The sequence below is a fragment of the Engystomops pustulosus genome, chromosome 7 (genome assembly GCF_040894005.1).
Source record: "Engystomops pustulosus chromosome 7, aEngPut4.maternal, whole genome shotgun sequence".
NCBI lineage: Eukaryota > Metazoa > Chordata > Amphibia > Anura > Leptodactylidae > Engystomops > Engystomops pustulosus.
In genome coordinates, this window is record NC_092417.1 from 59,355,988 (window position 1) to 59,377,030 (window position 21,043).

A 21,043-nucleotide genomic window follows, 5' to 3' on the forward strand; every position below is an offset into this window, starting at 1 on the left:
GTGTAAGTTCAAATGACAAGAATTCATATTTGAATTTGGAGATAAAGGGTATGAACAGAACTTTAATTCAACAAACACAAAATCTAACAGTAGACTAACACTTCCCATTAGAGGTCTAACACATCAACAGCCATCCCCAGAGACAAGTCCAAGTAACTGGGATCCGGCTATTCTTCAAGCTCTTATATGTTCAATGATCCTAATTACAAGATCCTCACTTCCTAGTAAGTGAGCCAGGAGACGCTGGGATCATAACACCTCTCTTGCTAATGCACTGCTACTTCCCCAGAGGTAATGATGGAGCCCAGATGTTAGATTACCAGATGATATGTCACTAAGTATTGAGTGGTAATTGTAATTACACGGTCAATCATCCTAAGAGATCATTAATGTATCTTCTTTATCAAGGGATTACAGCGGTATTAATTTACACCATGTCCTGACTACACTGTTGTGTTGTGAATAATGTAATGGAAGATGAAATACCAACACACATACCATGAATGCAGTGGTTGCTATAACTCCCATCATCCTTAAAGGACATCTACTATCAGATTTACTGATAGTAGATGTCCAAAACATACTTGCTCGTCCCATCTGTCAGTGGATGATCTCGCTTTTATGAAGTCATGGTCGGCATTGCTATTAACCTCTTCCCGCTCAGCGTCCGATATATCGGACGCTGAGCTCAGTGACTTAGCGCTCAGCGTCCGATATATCGGACGCTGAGCTGATGCCGGTTTGGCTCAAGATCTGAGCCGAACCGGCATCGGGAAAGACGGGGTGCCGGCTGTGACTGATAGCCGGCACCCCAGTGTAACACCCGCGATCGGAGTTGTCTCCGATCGCGGGTGCTTAACCCGTTAAATGCCGCGGTCAGCGCAACCGCGGCATCTAACATGTATCTGGGGGGTCTTTCCCCCACGATCGGCCCCCCCGAACCGTTTTCGGGGTGCGCCGATCGTTGCTATAGTAACTCTGGGGTCCGATCTGGACCCCAGAGTTACCTGCAAGAATTGCCAGTAAGATGGCGTCTGTGACGTCATCTTACTGGCAGAGTGCTAGCCTATGCAAGTGTATAGGCTGACACTGATAATACTCTGCAATACATGAGTATTGCAGAATATTATCATGAACAAGCAATCAGAGGATTTCTTGTTCATGTACCATGGTATAAAAGTGAAAAAGTAAAAAAAAAAATGTTATTCAATAAAAAAATAAAGTAATACATCACTAAAAATGCCCAAAACCCCCAAAACATATAAAGAGACATATAACTAAAAAAAAAGTCTAAATCATAACACAAACCCCACATATATAGTATCACCGCGTCCGTAACAACCCGTAGAATAAAAGTAAATCATTATTGAACCCCCACGATAAACGCCGTAAAAAAAAAACTGCTATAAACCTTCCAAAAATTATGATTTTTAGCTATTCAATCCCACAAAAAATGCTATAAAATGCGATCAAAAAACCATGTGTACTCCGACATGATACTGGTGCAAAGTACAACATGTCCCGCAAAAAACAAGCCATCAACCAGCTCCGTAGCCAAAAAAGTAACAATGTTATGCCACTTGGAAGACGGCAATACATAAATGATAGATTTTTCCCCACATTAGGGTTTTGTTTGACAAATTTAGTAAAACGTAAGAAACTATATTCAAGTCTGGTATCCCCGTAATCGTATCAACCCATAGAATAAAGATAACATGATTATTAGTCTATATGGTGAACACCAAAAAAAAAAAGAGTAAAAAATCCAGTACAGAATTGATGCTTTTCTACTCCTGCCCTCAAAAAAAGTTCCTAAATTTTCATCAATAGGTGATACCAACCCCAAAATGGTAACAATGGAAAAAGCATCTCATCCCGCAAAAAAAATGGCATCACATGGCCCCAATAACGCAAAAGCGAAAATTTTATAGCCTTCAAAAGGGGCCAATGAGGAAACTAAAATCCTGGCAGCTGCAGGGCACTCCTTCCCTTCTGCGTCTCGCTGTGCGCCCATAAAACAAGTAACGGCCACATGTGGGGGGTCTCTGTACTCAGGAGAAATTGCAGAACAAATTGTATGGTGGGTTTTCTCTTTTTATATTTTGGAAATGTGTAAATTTTAGTGCTAAATGAACGTATAAGGGAACAATTTGACCATTCTAAATTTCACCTCCATTTTGATTCAATTACTATGAAGATCTCAAGGGGTTAACAATCTTCGTAAAAGCGGTTTCTGATAGCTTGAGGGGTGCAGATTTGAAAATGGGTTGGTTATATACGGGGGTTTTGATGCTAAATATGTAAAATTTCATTCCAAACTGTATTTATCCCCAAAATAGTCAATTCTGAAAATCCGGAAAAGCGATATTCTTTTTGTAAGCCGCGTGACATCAAAATAAATTATCCAGACATATCAAAAATTATGAAAATGTAAAGTAGACAAGTGGGAAATGTTATTCAGCAACTTATTTAGGTGGTAAATCTATCTGCCTGGAAACGCAATGATTTTGAATTTTCGAAAATGGCAAATTTTTCAAAAAATTTATCATATTTTCTTTTTTTTTGTAAATAAACGCAAAACTTATCAGCCAAAATTTACCACTAAAATGAAGTACAACATGTGGGGAAAAAACAATCTCAGAATCGTTTTGATAAGTAACAGTGTTCAAAAGTTATAACCATATAAAGCGACGCAGGTCAGAATCCAAAAAAGCGGGCTGAGCCTTAACCTGCAAAATGGCTGCGTCCTTAAGGGGTTAAAAACGCCTTTATAAATATGTTCAAATGAGCTGGAGGCCCTCAGGGTTACCTCACCCGAGCGCCTCTTGACTCAGCCTCCTGCTAATATATGAACGCCCACCTCCATGTTCATGGCGTCTGGCCTCGCCCACCAATCGTAACGCCAACGAATCGGTGGATGCGAACACTGAGGGGAGGGTGCATATGTTAGCAGGAGGCAGAGCCGAGAGGCGCTCAGGTTATTTTAAAACAATGCCGAGGTTCCAGGACTGCATAAACGCAAGGTCATCAGACGGGACGAGCAAGTAAGTTTGGGACATCAGTAAATCTGAAGACAGATGTCCTTCAACTGTGTCAAGGAAGTCCTGTTAATAAGTGTCAAAATTACATCAGAATTCAGAAACACCTACCCATATTACTCTTATAAGTGACATTTTGGAAGGGCAGATAAGGGTTGAGGTGGGCAGAGCTGGGACAAGGCAGTTTAACACATAAGGAAAATTGTGCTCTACTCACAAGCCAAAAATTCAAGATCATACTGTCATTGGTATAAAAGGGGAAACTGTGAAGGGAACCTGTCATCAGATTCATGCTGCCCTGCCATGCTGACAGGGGAGAATCTACTGGTAGGTTCCCTATGTGCCCCAGTCCTGTCTGTGCCTCAAGCATAGTTTCACATGTAGCTTGCATTAGCCGTTGGAGGGTTCGGTTACAGGGATCCTGTATATGGACAGCAGGAAATGATTGCGCGAATCCTCTATTAAAGGGACCCTCTATATGGACAGGAGTTTATTGAAGGGAATCTACTCTCTAGACTAGAGGTCCTCAACCGCTATGTCCACGTCCCAAGGTCAGGCTATGGAACACCTGGTTCCGGGCCAACGTTGAAGAAGAAAATCTGATACTCTCCTTTCCATACTCCCCCGAAGCAGTAGCAGATTACCTCTTCTATTTTACTCTGTGCAATGGCAGTTTGCGTCTCTGAAGCTGCAAGATGCAATGATGTCATAATACCATATCTGCCAGCTTCAGGCCTGTGTACTGCCGCCACAAACAGAAGAAGAGAAGAGGGCGGCTGCTGCTGCTTCGGGGGAGTGTGGAAAGGTATATGTTTTGTTTTTTCTTCACAAGAAGGTGGCAGATTGGACTGGAGGAAGGGGGGGGGGGATAAATCGAGGGGGCATTATAAGTAGGGGGGGGGGCTAGAGAAAAGGTGTGTTACAATTCCCCCATTTCTGCAAATCCCTGCTTATAATGGTCCCTTTATGGTAGCTCCATTATAAGGAGGGGGCTGTAGGAGAAAAGGCTTTATGAGGTGAGATTCAGGAAAAGCCACATTACAATAGGGGGCTGTAGGAAAGGAAGCTACTACTACTTGCATGGGCGCAAATACATTTTATGAAGATAGCCATCTTTTGTGTTTTGTAAACGCAAGTATTAAAAGCTGTCTAACTAGGCAAATCTCTCTTCAGCTGTTACAATCAGGGGCGCACCTGCCATGAGGCGAGTTGAGAATCTCGCCTCAGGCGGCGCGCCACCTGCTGGACGAGTGGGCAGCATTGTGCGCCCGCCCGTCCATGCTGCCTCCCGCCTGTCTGCCTATGCTGGAACCCCACCCGTGCTGCCGCCCGCCGGCCCATCCTGCCATCCGTCTGACACCCCCCGCTGCATGCCGGCTAGCACATCCTCTTTCCCGCCAGCTGGCACATCCTTTTACCCGCTGGCCACCACATCTTCCTGAGCACCTGTCTGCTCCGCTCCCTCTGTCCCGTTTATCTCCCCCTCCTCCGCTCCGCTCCCCCCTCTCCTCCAGTCCGCTCCGCTCCCTTTGTCCCGCTCATCTCCGCTCCACTCCCTCCTTCCTCCGCTATGCTCCGCTCCGCTCCCCCCTTCTCTGCTCTGTCCCCCCTCTCCTCCACTCCGCTCCCCCCCTCCTCAGCTCCCCACCCCCTCCTCCGCCCCCCTCAACTCCGCTCAGCCCCCCCCCCCTCGGCTCCAGAGAACCTTCCTGGAGAATAAAAGAAAATAAAGTAAGTTTATCTGTGTATATGTATATGTGTATATGTATTTGATGTGTGCATGTATATGATGTGTGTATGTATGTGTGTATATGTATGTGTATATGTATGTGTATATGTATGTGTACATATATGTGATGTTTGTATGTAATGTGTATATGTATGTGATGTACACTACATGCATTTTATACTACGTGGCGATATGCTGTATGTATTTTATACTACATGGTGATATTCTGTATGCATTTTATACTACATGGCGGTACGCTAAAGTAAAAAGTCCAGCTCACCTCTCTCCGGTCCTGGTGCAGGAAAGTCAGAAACTCCGAGAACCTCCAGCCAACAAAATCTTTTAGCAAATGCTTCAGCACTCAAAGTTCCGGTGAAAAAATGGTTTGCTTTATTCCATTAAAATCCATATCAACGTGCATGAACAGAGGTGATAGTCACAAAACAGGTGATGGCAAATCTTTCGGAGATTGAGTTCCCGAACTGCAACTCAAAACCCAATAATTTGGCTTTTGCACCCTGAGGACGCCAATACCATTGAAAGAGGGAGATATTCAGATTCTCATTGTAGCTTCCATCTAGGCCAAAGCTTCTGCTTGAACAGGAAGAATCACAGACCTGGTGAAGAAGCTCCAGTTATAATCCTACCTTATCTGCTGCTTTTCACTCTTCCTAAAGTCAAGGTCAGCCAAGAAAGTGGCAAGGCATGCCTAGGACTTTGGATGCCCTAAGTCCTACCTGGGAAACTGTGCTGGGGTGATGACCTGTTTGCTCACAGAGAGGGCTCTGAGTGCCACCTCCTGGACCCCTGTCATAGATTCACCACCAATGCTCTATATGGACAGCTGATAACTGATAACTGGGATCTTCTATATGTAAAACAGGAGTAGATTGTAGGGATCCTCTATACGGAGAGTAGAAATTGATTGTGGGGATCGTCAATATGGATAGTAGGAGCCAATTGAGTGGATCCTATATATCAACAGAAGAAGGGGATTGAGGGGGATCATCTATATGGACCGCATTAGCTGATGGTGGGGATCCTTTATCTGGATAGCAGGAGCTGATTAAAAGGATTCTCTATATGGTATACAGAAGGTAATATTGATGAACCCCGATATGGACAGCAGGAGCTGATTCCGGGGATCCTCTATATGGAAAACAGAAGCTTTTATTGAGGATACCCTATATGGACACCAGGAGATGATTGCAGGGCTCCTGTATTTGGACGACATCAGCTGAGAAAGGGGATATATAGATGTTTACGTTCTGTTCAGATTTGTGGCTTATTGTAAATGAAATGATGGTTATTGTCTGACAGCAAATTATGGTCTTAAAAGTGTAAAGCAACACAAAGTATACAAGAAAGTTACAAAATCTTTCATTATCACTTCCCAGTACTCACTAGTATACACTAGTTCCTACATAATCCTAGACTCCCATTGCAAATCCGTGTGGCAGTGCTTATTTTATGATCCATTGATATAGAATACATAGACTAATAATTCCCATATTTTTCTTCAGGCATTTGAGAAAACAGATGGAAATTTGATACAATACAGACAATAAAAACTGACACCCTGAACAAAATCTGACAGGAAACCGATTGAAATCTGATGGAAAATGTTCTGTTTTTCACTGATGATAGTAAGGCCCTTTCTGTACTGATAAATGATAACCAGCCTTATTTCTGCCTCTGGTGTACAGAAACTGCAGAGCTGACATAGGGCCGGGGTCACCAGCAATTGGGCACACATGTAATAGATTACTGCTTGCCTATGCTTTACATTCTATGTCATGCTAATGTCCACAACCCCTGCTGTGCTTTTGGTATCTGAATACTGTTGATTTATCTGATGACCTCACCACAAAAACCTATAATAGTGGTCTGTCCAGATCTTTAAGGGGTATTCCACAGTGATGGCAAAAGATATATGCTTTTTCACAGTTAATGTGAACTCACATCAGTTGCTAGACTTGAAACTCCTAATTCATGAATATTATTGTCAGTGGAGGCTTCCCTCTATTACTCAGGAGAACATGGGGGCAAATGTCCTCCTCAATCCTGTCAATGAAGTGAAATCTCAACAGAAGTCAATGGAACGATGGTCATTGACAGAGAGGATTCTGGGGGAATTTTAATTCCCTGTTCCCCCGATTGCTATGGATCCCAGCAGTCTAATGATAGGACATCAGTGTCAATGGTGGGACAACCCTTTTAATGAACAACCATGTCATAAAACGGCTGCAAAATCACAAATCGTTTCAGGACCTGACAACCTTTGCCTCGGAGTAATAGTTTCAATAATGACAACTATGCCTGAGTATGAAATGTCCCCTCTACTTTTTACTAGTAAAGGTAACGTCAAATTATTTCCTGAATTTGGCAGAAAGGATTTTGAAGAACTGGAAGCACAAATTTTCAGCCCAAAGAATTTAACAAAAGATAAATAGAACTTTAATCCTTTTATGATCGAACCTTTACCAGTCATTGTCACAAGGATTTACTCACACTTCTCCATTTTAAAATTATATTCATTGTCTAAGGAAAGCTCCTAGTGCATATTCCAGAAATATCCACATGACGCTGTGTAACCATTGCCTGTAAAGAGGCATACAACAGAATTTGGAAATCCTCTCAATACATAAACAGAGTAAAAACAGAGTACATGGTGAATATATGGGAATCTATTATTTTCCATGTATAAACAGAGTATATGAGAACAGTTATGACACAACATACTGCTTTATATAACCATAGTGATAAATGAAACATACTTGTTTTCATATGTTTCAAGCCCAGTGGTGTAACTTTAAGCTAAAGGGCCCCACTGCAAAGTCTGTGCCAGGCCCAACTATAAAGGATGGTTTATAGTACTAGTATTCTAATATGGGAAAGTGACACCTTTTGGACCACCTAAAAATTTTGGACCTTGTTGCAACCCTCTGCACCCCCTCAAGTTACACCCATGTTCAACCCCCTTTTTATTCTTTACATTATTCACTTGACTTTCTGTTATAAATCTAAAACATTGCATATCAGTCCCTCGTAATTAAAAAAAAGTAATTAATGAATTAATTAAATATAAGGAAATTTGACTGTACAAAGAAAAACAAAATAAAATGTATAAATCAAAGTTTTTAAATATTAAATGATATATATATATATGTTACATCTCATGAAAACTTTTTATGAAAACGGAAATCTAGAAAATACAGCATAAGCCAATATATAAGCTAATATAGTACTTTGGATCTATGCCAAAAATTACAAAAGAATCAGTTTTGTTACTTCCCAACAATTTGGTTATAATAATCTCTATCTGGTTGTACATAACACACAACCCTATTACTTTTCTATACATAATACTGAACAAAATATATGATGAAACCTTCTTACTTGGTGTGCAGGATGAGGCAGTCCCCAGGGTCAGCTCCTGCACAGAGAGGTCTTCTGGCTGCCGTTGAATCCTCTGTGGGTTTGTGTCAGTGGAGGAGTGAGTATGATATTATACACTGACTACTTGTTAGTATCACACCCCTGACTGTAGGCGAGAGGAGGGGTCACACAGCTGTGCTCCACAACACTGCACTCCAGTCTTACCCGTACGTAGTCACACTATACATATATATAGGATCTCATGTTTTACGGTCTCCGCTTCCACATTCTCTTACATGTGTTCTCTATTATACAGGCATTGCAGACATCCCCCTTAAGGGATACAGTGTATGACTTTCCTCCTTTCACTATTCAATCATTAAATTGAATCTCCTACAGGGGTGTAGTTATAGGGTTGAACAAATAAATCTTGTAATCCAGCACCCTAAAAATCAATTCTTTTTTTAAAAAAATGTCCTAATAAAGAAGAATTTATTTTAAGTTGCTGTATTTTTTCAACTGTCCCGCAGTCATAGGGAATATCCTTTACTTTGCCTCTTAAAGGGAACCTGTCATCAGAAATTGGCCTAATAAACCACTACCAGTATGTTGTCAAGCAGCTGAGTAGCTTGTAGATTGTGTTGCTTTCTTGGCCTGGTGTAGTGGCATCATCCAGAAAATCAACTCATAAATTGGTTTTATGAAGTCAAGGAGGCGGAGAGTTTAACACTGAAGTCAAGCTTTGCCTGCCTCATTATTGATTGTCCTTCGTCCAAGGACATCATTGACCAGATCTCCTTAAGTCAGATGCATGATGTCAATCACAGGAGTGGAAGAGTTCAGAGGTGGGAAGAGATTGACTTCAGTGTTAAACTCTCCACCTTCCTGACAAATTAACATCTCACTTCAAAATTGATTTGCTGGATGAAGCCACCATGAAAGAATCATGATCTCGGAGCTGGTAAACTGCTTGACAACCTACTAGTAATAGTTTATTAGGCCATATTTTGATGACAGGCTCCCTTTAAAGGTACCAGAACAGGTGAATATTGAGATTGTTGTTATAGTTTCACCTTCCTTCCTGTTTATACAAAGTTAGAAGGGTGCCGAAGCTGCAGCGTCTTCTCGTGCCTGAGTGCCTGAGTATGTCCATCTTAAAGGAAATCTACCACCAAAATCAAGCACGATAAACCGGAGATCCACTATGATAATCTTCTTATATTTGTTATCCATGTCCTCATTCCTTTTAAAAATCAGCTTTTAAAATTATGCTAATGAGTCAGAAGTGCTCTGGGGGTGATTTTAGAAGATAGGAGGCCATGGATAAAAAATATAAGAAGATTACCACAATCACCGCACCTTGATCTATGAGTAAGTGTCCCTGGTTTATCATGCTTGATTTTGATGGTAGATTTTCTTTTTTAGTGTCTCTTCTGGCCAAGGTTTCAAAACCCATTATAATAGGTGTTCCATTTTGATGTGTGCTGTGCGACCTCCTCTCTACTGTGTAAGTCACTGTCCATCACATTAGACCTTAATTTTAAACCTTGTATGGTCAGTATAAAGAAGCCATCATTCAGAGGAATGCTCATAGAGCCTTGAGATGTGATCAGAGAAGGTCTTACCCAAGTCCTTCCATACAAAAAAATTGCTCACCTTCTTCTTCGCAGCGTAACCCAGCAATGATAGTGCAGCCTCCATGTGTGTATGACAAAGATAAATGCAGTTGTGCTGAATAAGGCAGAGTATGGACGGACCCTGCCTGGGCCCCTATATCTCCCTATGATCTTTACCAAAGGAGAAAAAAACTTTACTTGGTACAGTCTGGTACGACAGCAGCACCTAAATTCCTTGTGTATTCAGTATACATAAATTACTATGGGTCACATCGTATGAGATCATAACATTGAAAATGTACAGGTATGTCCCTGCTAGTATAGTATGATACATTCAAACGTACAATTCCATATAAAAGTTATATTCCGTATCATGCTCCAGAGCTGCACTTACTATTCTGTTGCATAATTTAGGAAGGCATCTACATTCTGAAATGTAAATTGCCAGGTTTGTCTTCTGTAGATACAAAAAAAGTGAGTTTGAGATTGAATTAAAGGGCTATTGCTTGTGTTTTCTATTCAAGTAAATTAAATTGAATTCCAATATCAGGAAGAACCAAACCACATGGCCCTGTTACTGTAAAATGACTCATTGGGGGTCATTTATCATAGCTGGTATTTTTTCTTTTCTCTCTTTTTTTTAAGTAATTTGCACCTTTTTTGCGCCTATCTAGCCTATTATTTTGCGCCTAGTATTTTTTCTGTGTTAGGTTTTTTCTATTTCTCTTAGCAAGGCACATGTTCTTGTTTCATTTATGCCTTCTTCTGATACAAATTGCCGGAATTCTGCTAAACATAGGCGCAAAACTAAGCCAGCAAAACCTTGGCGTTATTGAGGTTCTTTAATGGAAGGAGGAAAAACATTCAAATTGTGACTTTTGATCAGAGAACTTGCACCTTTTACATAAGTGTCACGGGTGCCCCTGCAACCCATATCCTGGGTCGCAGGCGCACTTGTGTGCCTCCCTGTTTCCCCTGCGCCAGCCTGCATGCTAACTTACCTTCCCTGGCTTCCATGCCCTTTGCGATTATCCTGATTTCCCGTTGTGACCTCTATTCTGTTCTTGACTTTGCTCCTGTGCTGCCTGTCCTGACCTACCGCTACGTCCCCGACTCTGATCCTGTGCTGCCTTTCTCGACCACTCGCCTGTCCCCGACTGCGCTTTTTTCCTTACGACTCTGTACTACGTCTTGGCCTCCACTGTGGACTAAGTCGTGCCTGTGGAGTGACCTGGTGGTACCACGCTGCAGCAAGTCCAACCCGCTTTGCGGTGGGCTCTGGTGAAAACAGGGTGCCTCTTACACTCCGCTCCCAGGTGTCGGCTTACGTCATCGTCCACGGTAGTCTAGTGGGTCCACTACCCCTGGTGCCTGACAACAAGAAAGTCGCAAATTAATCCCAATTAAAAACCAAATACATTCACACAAAAAAACACAGGAAAAGAAAAAGAAACAACAACAAAGAGACCTCACAGTTATAAATGACCCCCATTGTCTATTTTCCTAACTGTTCAGGGAAGTAGAATAAAGTAGACTTAGGAAATACAATGGGGAATCTTTTACCAGTCAGCAGAAATGTGAGAACATCAAATCCAAACACTTAGTTCATTGGAAAATAATTGTGTCTTTCCTCCTGAGAAACGGTAAAATGTTTCTGGAAGTGCCAAACCAGTCTCAACAACCCAAAAGTTTCCATAGGTGGAGCCTGCAGCATACAAGGGGCCTGTGTGATGCAACCATATACAGCCTGTTTCCAGATACTGGCAGTCCAGGGGTTACGTACAAAATAGGTTCCGTAGGTTTGTTCTTAAGTTGAATTTGTATGTAAGTCAGAACTGTATAGTTGTCTAATTGTATCCCCAGCCACAATTTCTATTTTAAATTCGATTGGATTTTAAAAATGTTGGAATGTCATAGGAACCAGAATTAACAATAAAGCTTATTTGCAGACACCTATTATAATTATTATAGCTGATTATTATAGCCTGGGGCAAAAGTACAGTGAATTAGCACATCCACAGGGCCGTTTGTAGCTAGCAAGAAGTTGTCTGTAAGTCGGGTGTTCTTAAGTAGGGGACTGCCTGTATTTCATTATTACTTAAAGCGTAACCATCATTTGAGATAATTTTTTTGTGCCTGGGGAATTTTTCTAATATACTTCATTAATAAATTCAGCTTAATGTGTAAAATAAAATAAAGCTGCTCCCTCCCATAGAGATGTGAATTCCATTCCATTCACAGCACTTTCAGGAGGGGTCTGCTTGAGTTAGGGTCTCCGTCCATGCACCAGGATACGTGAGTTGTTTAAAAGGACATTCAAAGGATTGACTGTGATTATGCTTATGCAAGTTTACAAATAAGTTTACAAATATGTTAACATACTCACTCTACCTTGTGGTCTGAAAATGCAAGCTCTTTGAACTTTATCATAGTGAATATATGGTTAATTTATCAAAAAATGTGAATGTTTTTCGAGAAATTATGAAGTAAAAGGAAGATTTTATCCAGAAAACTTGTGTGGTCAGTTTTGCTCTTGGACACTATGGTGTGATAATAGAAGCCTGTGCACCTGTGTGACATCACATGACCATGACAGCTTTCTATAGCAGGACAGCAAGCAGAGATCTAGAAACCTGTGAGGAATTGATACAGAAAGTATATTGGGAAATTGGATAACTTTTCCTTATACAAACCATATCAATTATTTGCTGAAAGTGGACAACCACTTCATCTAAAGAGATCATATCTATGAAGACAGAAAGTCAAAAAAAGATGGTCCATAAATGGGCTGAATTATGGTAGGCCAAAGGGCCAAATACCAGTGGGCCTCTATAGACCATCCCCACAATAACACGGCTGTCTGGAGACTATTATCCAGGGGGCTAATTCTAATGGGTCATAGACGCACACTGTAAATCATTTTAGAAACTCTTGTATGTTTTATGGTGTAAGGTAGGTTATACTTTTCCTAGGATTTTCTACAGCTGAATGCATGGCTGCCGATAGAATTTGGCACAAACTATGCACATTGTCATTTATTATAAATTATGGACTTAAATGGAATGTGAGGACCCGGAATTGTTGTAATTTTTGACTGTTTGACTTTCCTGTGATGATAAATCCCAGAGGATGGTTTATGAATTCTCAATGTTTGATGTCACTCATCCACTTCACTGCATCCACAGATAACTATTGTACAATAGAATATTTATAGCCCCTTAGGGAAAGATAGTACGAAAAGGGAATATCCATCCACAAAACTTTGCTTTTTATATTCAAATATATATATAGCTGAAACCAGAAGTTTACAAACACATATACAGGTTTTTCTCACTATCTGACATGAAATAAGAATAAACCTTTCCCGTTTTAGGTCAATTAGTATTCCCAAAATTATTTATATGTGCCAAATGCCAGAATAATGACTGAGGGAATTTCTAAGGAATTTCATTACTTTCTGCACATTACATTAGTATTTGGTACCATTGCCCTTAAACTGTATGACTTGGGTCAACATTTTGGATCTCCTTCCACAAGCTTTTCTTGATAGTTGGTAGGAATTTGGGTCCATTCCTCCTGACAGAACTGGTGTAACAGTCATGTTGTAGCCGCCTTGCTCTCACCTGCCTTTTCAGCTAGGCCCATAAATTTTGAATAGGATTGAGATAAGGGCTTTGTGATGGCCACTCCAAAAAAAAAATCGACCTATCCTAAAGTCTCTTGGTAACCAGTTTGGCAGTAGCTTCCTGTCATTGTCCATTTGGAAGGTCCATTTGCGCCCAAGCTTTAACCTTCCGGCTGGTGTCTTGAAATGTGGCTTCAGTATTGCCACATAATGTTCTTTCCTCGTGGTCCATCGATTTTGTGAAGGTCACTAGTCCCTCCACCACAAGATGCTACCCCCATGTGTCACAGTTGGGATGGTGTTCTCAGGTTTGTCGGCTTCTCCCTTTTCCCTCCTGATGATGGCCATTATGACAACACTGGTCTATTTTAGTTTCATCAGACTACTGGACAAGTCTCCAAAATTGAAGGTCTTTGTTCCTGTGTGCATTTACAAACATTAATCAGGTATTTTTGTTTCTTTTGCAGTAATGGCTTCTTCCTGGCAGAGAGACCTTTCAGCCCATGCCGATACAGAACTTGTTTCCCTACGTATAATGATACTCTTACCAGCTTCAGCCAGCATCTTCACAAGGTCTTTTGCTTTTGTTCTTGGATTGATATGGACATTTTGAACCAAAGCTCATTCATCTCTGGTACACAAAACCAATCTCCCTCCTGAGCGGTAAGATGGCTGGACAATCCCATCTTGTTTGTGTTTGCATATAATTGTTTGTACAGATGAATGAGGTGCCTGAAGGTTTCTGGAAGGATGAACCAGACCTAGTACAAGTCCACAATTCTCTTCTGATATCTTTGTTGATTTCTTTAGACTTTCTCATGATATTATACAATGAAGGAGTGTGTTTCAGTTGTGCCTTCAAATGCATCCATACATGTTTTTCTAATTAACTCAGATAATAAACCCATCGGAAGCTTCTAAAGACATGATTTCATCATAAGGGCTTTCCCAAATTGTTTACATCTTGGTGTATGTAAAGTTTTGATTTTGCACAAAAGTAATAAAAATGCCTTAAAAATTCTTTCTCTCTTGTTGTTTGGGCATTTGACAAATATAAATAATTTTGGGAATCCTAATTGGAAAAGATTTATTTTGATTTCAGGTCATATTATAGATGATAGATTTATAGATGCATAAATATAAACTACCGTATATACTCGAGTATAAGCCGACCCGAGTATAAGCCGAGACCCCTAATTTTACCACAAAAACCTGGTAAAACCTATTGACTCGAGTATAAGCCGAGGGTGGGAAATGCATTGGTCACAGCCCCTTCCCCCAAATATATAGCCAGCAAGCCCCCATAAGTATATAGCCAGCAGCCCCCCAGTATATAGCCAGCCAGCCAGTCCCTGCCCCCCAGTATATACCCTGCCAGCCCCTGTGCACCAGTATACAGCCTGCCAGCCCCTGTGCCCCAGTATATAGCCTGCCAGCCCCTGTGCCCCAGTATACAGCCTGCCAGCCCCTATCCCCCAGTATATAGCCTGCCAGCCCCTGTGCCCCAGTATACAGCCTGCCAGCCCCTTTGCCCCGGGAAATATAGCCTGCCAGCCCCTGTGCCCCGGGAAATGCAGCCTGCCAGTCTCTGTGCCCCGGGAAATACAGCCTGCCAGCCCCTGTGCCCCAGGAAATACAGCCTGCCAGCCCCTGTGCCCCGGTTTATATCCTGCCAGCCCCTGTGCCCCGCTATATAGCCTGCCAGCCCCTGTGCCCCGTTATGGAGCCGGACCCCCGCCCCATTGATGTAAAAAAAAAAAAAATCAAAACTCACCTTTCCGGCGGCCCCCTTGGGTCTTCTTTGCTGTCCATCAGTCAGCGGCAGGTCCGTGCCGCGCACAGCGCTGACGTCAGCCGTAGCCACTGACATCACAGTGTGTGCCGGCTGCCGGCACACACAATACTATTGCAGCGGCGGCGGCAGATGTCAGTATCTGTGACATCGGACGAACCTGCCGCTGACTGCCGGATCACACAGAAGACCCGAGGGGGCCGCCGGAAAGGTGAGTTTTGATTTTTTTTTCAGCGGCAAGTCAGCGGCAGGTCCGCACAGCGCTAACATCAGCCGCAGCCGCTGGCATCACAGTGTGTGCCGGCTGCCGGCACACACAATACTATTGCAGCAGCGGCTGATGTCAGTGCCTGTGACATCGCACGGACTTGCCGCTTACCAACAGATGGCACAGAAGACCCTAACGGGCCCCCGGAAAGGTGAGTTTTGATTTCTTTTCTTTTTTTTGTGTGTACATTTTATGTTTGACTCGAGTATAAGCCGAGTTTGTGTTTTTCAGCACATTTTTTGTGCTGAAAAACTCGGCTTATACTCGAGTATATACGGTAGATTATATTTAGATATAAAATATATAAATTATAGATAGATAACAAGACAGTTAGACAGGAAATGCATGATAATAATCTTCACTCGGCATTCAACCAAGTGGGATTAAAAGAGCTTCACCCTGAATTGAACCATGCAGGGGCCCCTTTAGGACAGAGGGCCCTGGGAAAATGCCCAGTTTGCCGCCCCCTGATGCTGGCCGTGATGGAGCCCTTTGATTATATAAATCATCTTTGGTGCATACACATAGTTAACATTATTTTCCACATCACCATAACTACTGGCTACAAACTGAGTCAGACGACTGCTCATCCCTGGGCTCATTCCAATCTGATTCTTTGTGTTTCAACTTGCAGGAAATCCTGAACATGGTCAAAACCTGGAAGCGACAAAATTACAGTTGTTAATTGTGGAAATATATATTGTGTGTACTGAACCGAGAGTTGTGTTCCAATTTAATACAAATCTAACGTAAACCATGAGGAACAACGAACCTTATAGGAAATCAACCACCAGAAACAGCCCCTATTACACCATAAACATGTTTATGGAACTGTTCTTCTTGTAACTTTCTAGTGGTGTCATATTTGAAGAAATCCAGTTTTAAAAAACTGTGACGTCAGCTCTCTTTGCAATTATAGCTCATGCGCGGTATGTACTATTGCACATGCAAGGAATACCAAGAGGCGTCTGACGTCACCGGTTCTCTCGCTGTAGAGGGGAGGGAGGGGGTGGGGATTGAGTGGAGGGAGGATGGAGGAGCTCAGGCTATGAAAGGTCATGGTCCAGCCCTAGAATCCAGTTTCACACATCTTTATTCAACAGTACACCATTAGACAATTCAAAAGTGTCTATGCGTTTCTGGCGACAAACAAAGCTGAGCCTCAGACTCCATTTATTTTTAAATTGGGTTGTTTATGGTGGTGGATTTCTGTTAACATAAGAACACAGTTATGTACTATTTGGGTTGTACTTGGGTATAATAGAATTGTATGACGATCATGTCCTGTGGTCCGGTCATGTTGGGGGTGTAGTATCTTTGTATAAAGATACAGTCACTCCTGCTTGGTGCATTAAAATCAGCAGTAGTCTGGCATCCACAACTAGGTGTTGTTTACCATATAGCTTGTTAGTTTGTGTTTGTGTTGTGTTTGTGTTTCCACTCACAATACTACCCCATTAAGTGCCTTGTGCATTGCTTTATAATTTAGTATCTATGTATAGAATATAATAGAATTGTATTATGGTCATTTCTAGTGGTCAGGTCATGTTGGGAGGTGTACCGTATATACTCGAGTATAAGCCGACCCGAGTATAAGCCGAGGCCCCTAATTTTACCACAAAATACTGGGAAAACCTATTGACTCGAGTATAAGCCGAGGGTGGGAAATGCATTGGTCACAGCCGCCCCAGTGTATATAGCCTGCCAGCCCCTGCCCCAGTGTATATAGCCTTCCAGCCCCTGCCCCAGTGTATATAGCCTGCCAGCCCCTGCCCCAGTGTATATAGCCTGCCAGCCCCTGCCCCAGTGTATATAGCCTGCCAGCGCCTGCCCCAGTTATATAGCCTGCCAGCGCCTGCTCCAGTGTATATAGCCTGCCAGCCCCTGCCCCGGGGTATATAGCCTGCCAGCCCCTGCCCCAGGGTATATAGCCTGCCAGCCCCTGCCCCAGGGTATATAGCCTGCCAGCCCCTGCCCCAGTGTATATAGCCTGCCAGCCCCTGCCCTGGGGTATATAGCCTGCCAGCCCCTGCCCCAGGGTATATAGCCTGCCAGCCCCTGCCCCAGGGTATATAGCCTGCCAGCCCCTGCCCCAGGGTATATAGCCTGCCAGACCCTGCCCCAGGGTATATAGCCTGCCAGACCCTGCCCCAGTGTATATAGCCTGCCAGACCCTGCCCCAGGGTATATAGCCTGCCAGACCCTGCCACAGGGTATATAGCCTGCCAGACCCTGCCCCAGTGTATATAGCCTGCCGCCGCTGCCGGACAGATCGCACAGAAGATATACAGGGGTCGCTGGAAAGGTGAGTTTAGATATATTTATTTTTTTGACTCGAGTATAAGCCGAGTTTTGGTTTTTCAGCACATTTTTTGTGCTGAAAAACTAGGCTTTTACTCGAGTATATAAGGTAATATCTATGTATACAGTATAATAGGATTGTATTATGGCCATGTCCAGGGGATCAGGTCATGTTGGGTGATGTAGTATTTATGTATATAGTATAATAGGATTGTATTATGGTAATGTCCAGTGGTCAGGTCATGTTGGGAGGTGTAGTATCTATGTATACAGTATAATAGGATTGTATTATAGTCATGTCCAGTGGTCAGGTCATGTTGGGAGATGTAGTATATCATAGTATATAAGGCTGGAAGGAGACGCAAGTCCATCAAGTCCAACCTTTAAGAATTAAATAAATGTTTTATCCACATAACCTGTGATATTTTTTCTCTCCAGAAAGTCATCCAGGCCTCTCTTGAACATGTACATAGAGTCCGCCATAACAACCTCCTGCGGCAGAGAGTTCCATAGTCTCACTGCTCTTACAGTAAAGAACCTTTGTCTATGGTGATGGTAGAATCGCCTCTCCTCTAGGCGTAGAGGATGCCCCCTTGTTCTGGTCACAGGCCTAGGTATAAAAAGATCTTTGGAGAGATCCTTGTACTGTCCGTTCAGGTATTTGTACATTGTAATGAGGTCTCCCCTCAGTCGTCTTTTTTCTAAACTGAATAATCCCAAATTTTGTAATCTGTCATTGTATTCTAGTCCCCCCATTCCCCTAATAATCCTGGTTGCTCTCCTCTGCACCCGTTCCAGCTCTACTATATCCTTTTTATATACTGGTGCCCAAAACTGTACACAATATTCCATGTGTGGTCTGACCAGGGATTTGTATAAGGGCAGAACTATGTCTTTATCATGAGAATCTATTCCTCTCTTGATACATCCCATTATTTTATTAGCTTTAGCAGCAGCCGCCTGGCTCTGGTCACTAAAATTAAGTTTACCATCCACCAATACGCCCGAGTCCTTTTCAGCTTCAGTTTTACTAAGTAATTGACCGTTTAGAACATAATTATACTTTTTGTTTCCATGGCCCAAGTGCATAACTTTACATTTATCTACATTAAACCTCATCAACCATTTCTCTGCCCATCCCTCAAGCTTCCACAAATCCCTCTGTAATGCTAAACTATCGACCTCAGTATTTATTACTTTACACAGCTTAGTATCATCTGCAAATATTGAAACTTGACTGTGTAAACCCACTACAAGTTCATTAATAAAAATATTAAATAGAAGTGGCCCCAATACTGACCCCTGTGGCACTCCACTGGTAACATCAACCCAATCTGAGAATGTGCCATTAATGACCACCCTCTGTTTTCTATCACTAAGCCAATTACTTACCCAGATACACAGATTTTCTCCTACTCCCAGCAGTCTCATTTTATATACCAACCTTTTATGTGGCACGGTGTCAAATGCCTTTGAAAAGTCCAGATATACAACATCCACAGCGTCCCCCAGATCCAGTCTTGAACTTACCTCCTCGTAGAAACCAATCAGATTAGTCTGACAGGAGCGATCTCTCATAAACCCATGCTGACGCTGGGTTATAAGGTTGTGCACAGTGAGATACTCCAGGATAGCATCTCTAATAAACCCCTCAAATATTTTCCCCACCACAGCAGTTAGACTTACGGGTCTGTAGTTTCCAGGATCGCTATTTGATCCTTTTTTGTATATTGGTACCACATTTGCTATGCGCCAGTCCTGTGGAACATAACCAGTCCTCAGTGAATCTTCAAATATTAAAAATAACGGTCTGTCTATCACCGTACATAATTCATGCAGAACCCGGGGGTGTATGCCATCTGGCCCCGGTGATTTATCTATCTTAGTGGTTGCGAGGCGGCGCCGTACCTCTTCCTGGGTTAAACTGTTGACATTATAAAAAGAATTTACATTATTCCTCATTGTGTCTTCCACCAGGGGATTTTCCTGAGTAAAACCAGTTGAGAAGGCGACATTCAGTAGATTGGCCCTTTCCTCATCTCCTTCCACCATGACCCCCATGTTATTTCTAAGGGGACCCACACTCTCTGTTTTTAGTTTCTTATCATTTATATACTTGAAAAATAATTTGGGATTATTTTTGCTCTCCCTGGCAATATTTTTCTCAGTCTCTATTTTTGCGGCCTTTATCTGCTTTTTACAGGATTTATTTTTCTCTCTATAATCCTGTAATGCCTCATCGCTACCTTCACGTTTTAGCACCTTAAACGCTTTATCTTTCTCGCTTATTGCTTTCCTTACAAGACTAGTTAGCCACATAGGCTTTTTCTTGTTCCTTTTATGCTTTTTCCCATAAGGTATGTGTTTCTCACAGGACTTTTTCAGAATATATGAGAAAAAGTCCCATTTTTGGGGGGGGCTTTTGTCTTTGAGAGCATTATCCCAGTCTATGCCTTTAAGGTCTTCCCTTAGTTGATGAAAATTTGCCCTCCTGAAGTTTAGAGTGTTGGTTGTCCCTTCACTAACGTGCTTAGTAAAGCGTAATACAAAATCAATGATATTATGATCACTATTCCCCAGGTTCCCCCCAACCTGTAGTTTTGATACCCTATCAGGTCTGTTGGTAAGGATAAGGTCGAGCACTGCCCCCCCTCTTGTTGGCTCCAGGACTAGTTGCGACAGGTAATTGTCTTTTGTTGTTGACAAGAACCTGCTACCTTTGAAGGACCTGCAGGTTTCTGCCCCCCAGTCAATATCTGGGTAATTGAAGTCCCCCATGATAAGTACTTCACCATGCTTTGAAGCCGCATCCATTTCACTTATCAGCATTTCCTCTGCTGCCTCCATTATATTTGGAGCCTTATAACAAACCCCTAGTAATATTTTATTATTCTTTTTCCCTCCTCTTATCTCCACCCATAGGGACTCCACATTTGCGTTACTGATGTCATCTCGCAGGACGGGCTTGAGGCAAGAATTCACATATAAACAAACCCCTCCCCCTTTTTTATCTATGTATATAGTATAATAGGATTGTATTATGGTCATGTCCAGTGGTCAGGTCATGTTGGGAGGTGTAGTATCTATGTATACAGTATAATAGGATTGTATTATAGTCATGTCTAGTGGTCAGGTCATGTTGGGAGGTGTAGTATATATGTATATAGTATAATAGGATTGTATTATGGTAATGTCTAGTGGTCAGGTCATGTTGGGAGGTGTAGTATCTATGTATATAGTATAATAGGATTGTATTATGGTCATGTCCAGTGGTCAGGTCATGTTGGGAGGTGTAG

General features: G+C 42.2%; 1 protein-coding gene across 1 annotated transcript in view; it reads right to left on the reverse strand.

Annotated features, from left to right (window-relative positions):
• Nucleotides 1-8,250, reverse strand: part of LOC140069868 (B2 bradykinin receptor-like) — a 26,781-nt gene extending 18,531 nt beyond the window's left edge. Inside the window, exon 1 of the mRNA XM_072116069.1 lies at nucleotides 8,167-8,250. The gene's annotated coding sequence lies outside the window, so the exon portion shown is untranslated. The remainder of the gene's footprint in view (nucleotides 1-8,166) is intronic.
• Between the last annotated feature and the right edge of the window lie 12,793 nt (nucleotides 8,251-21,043).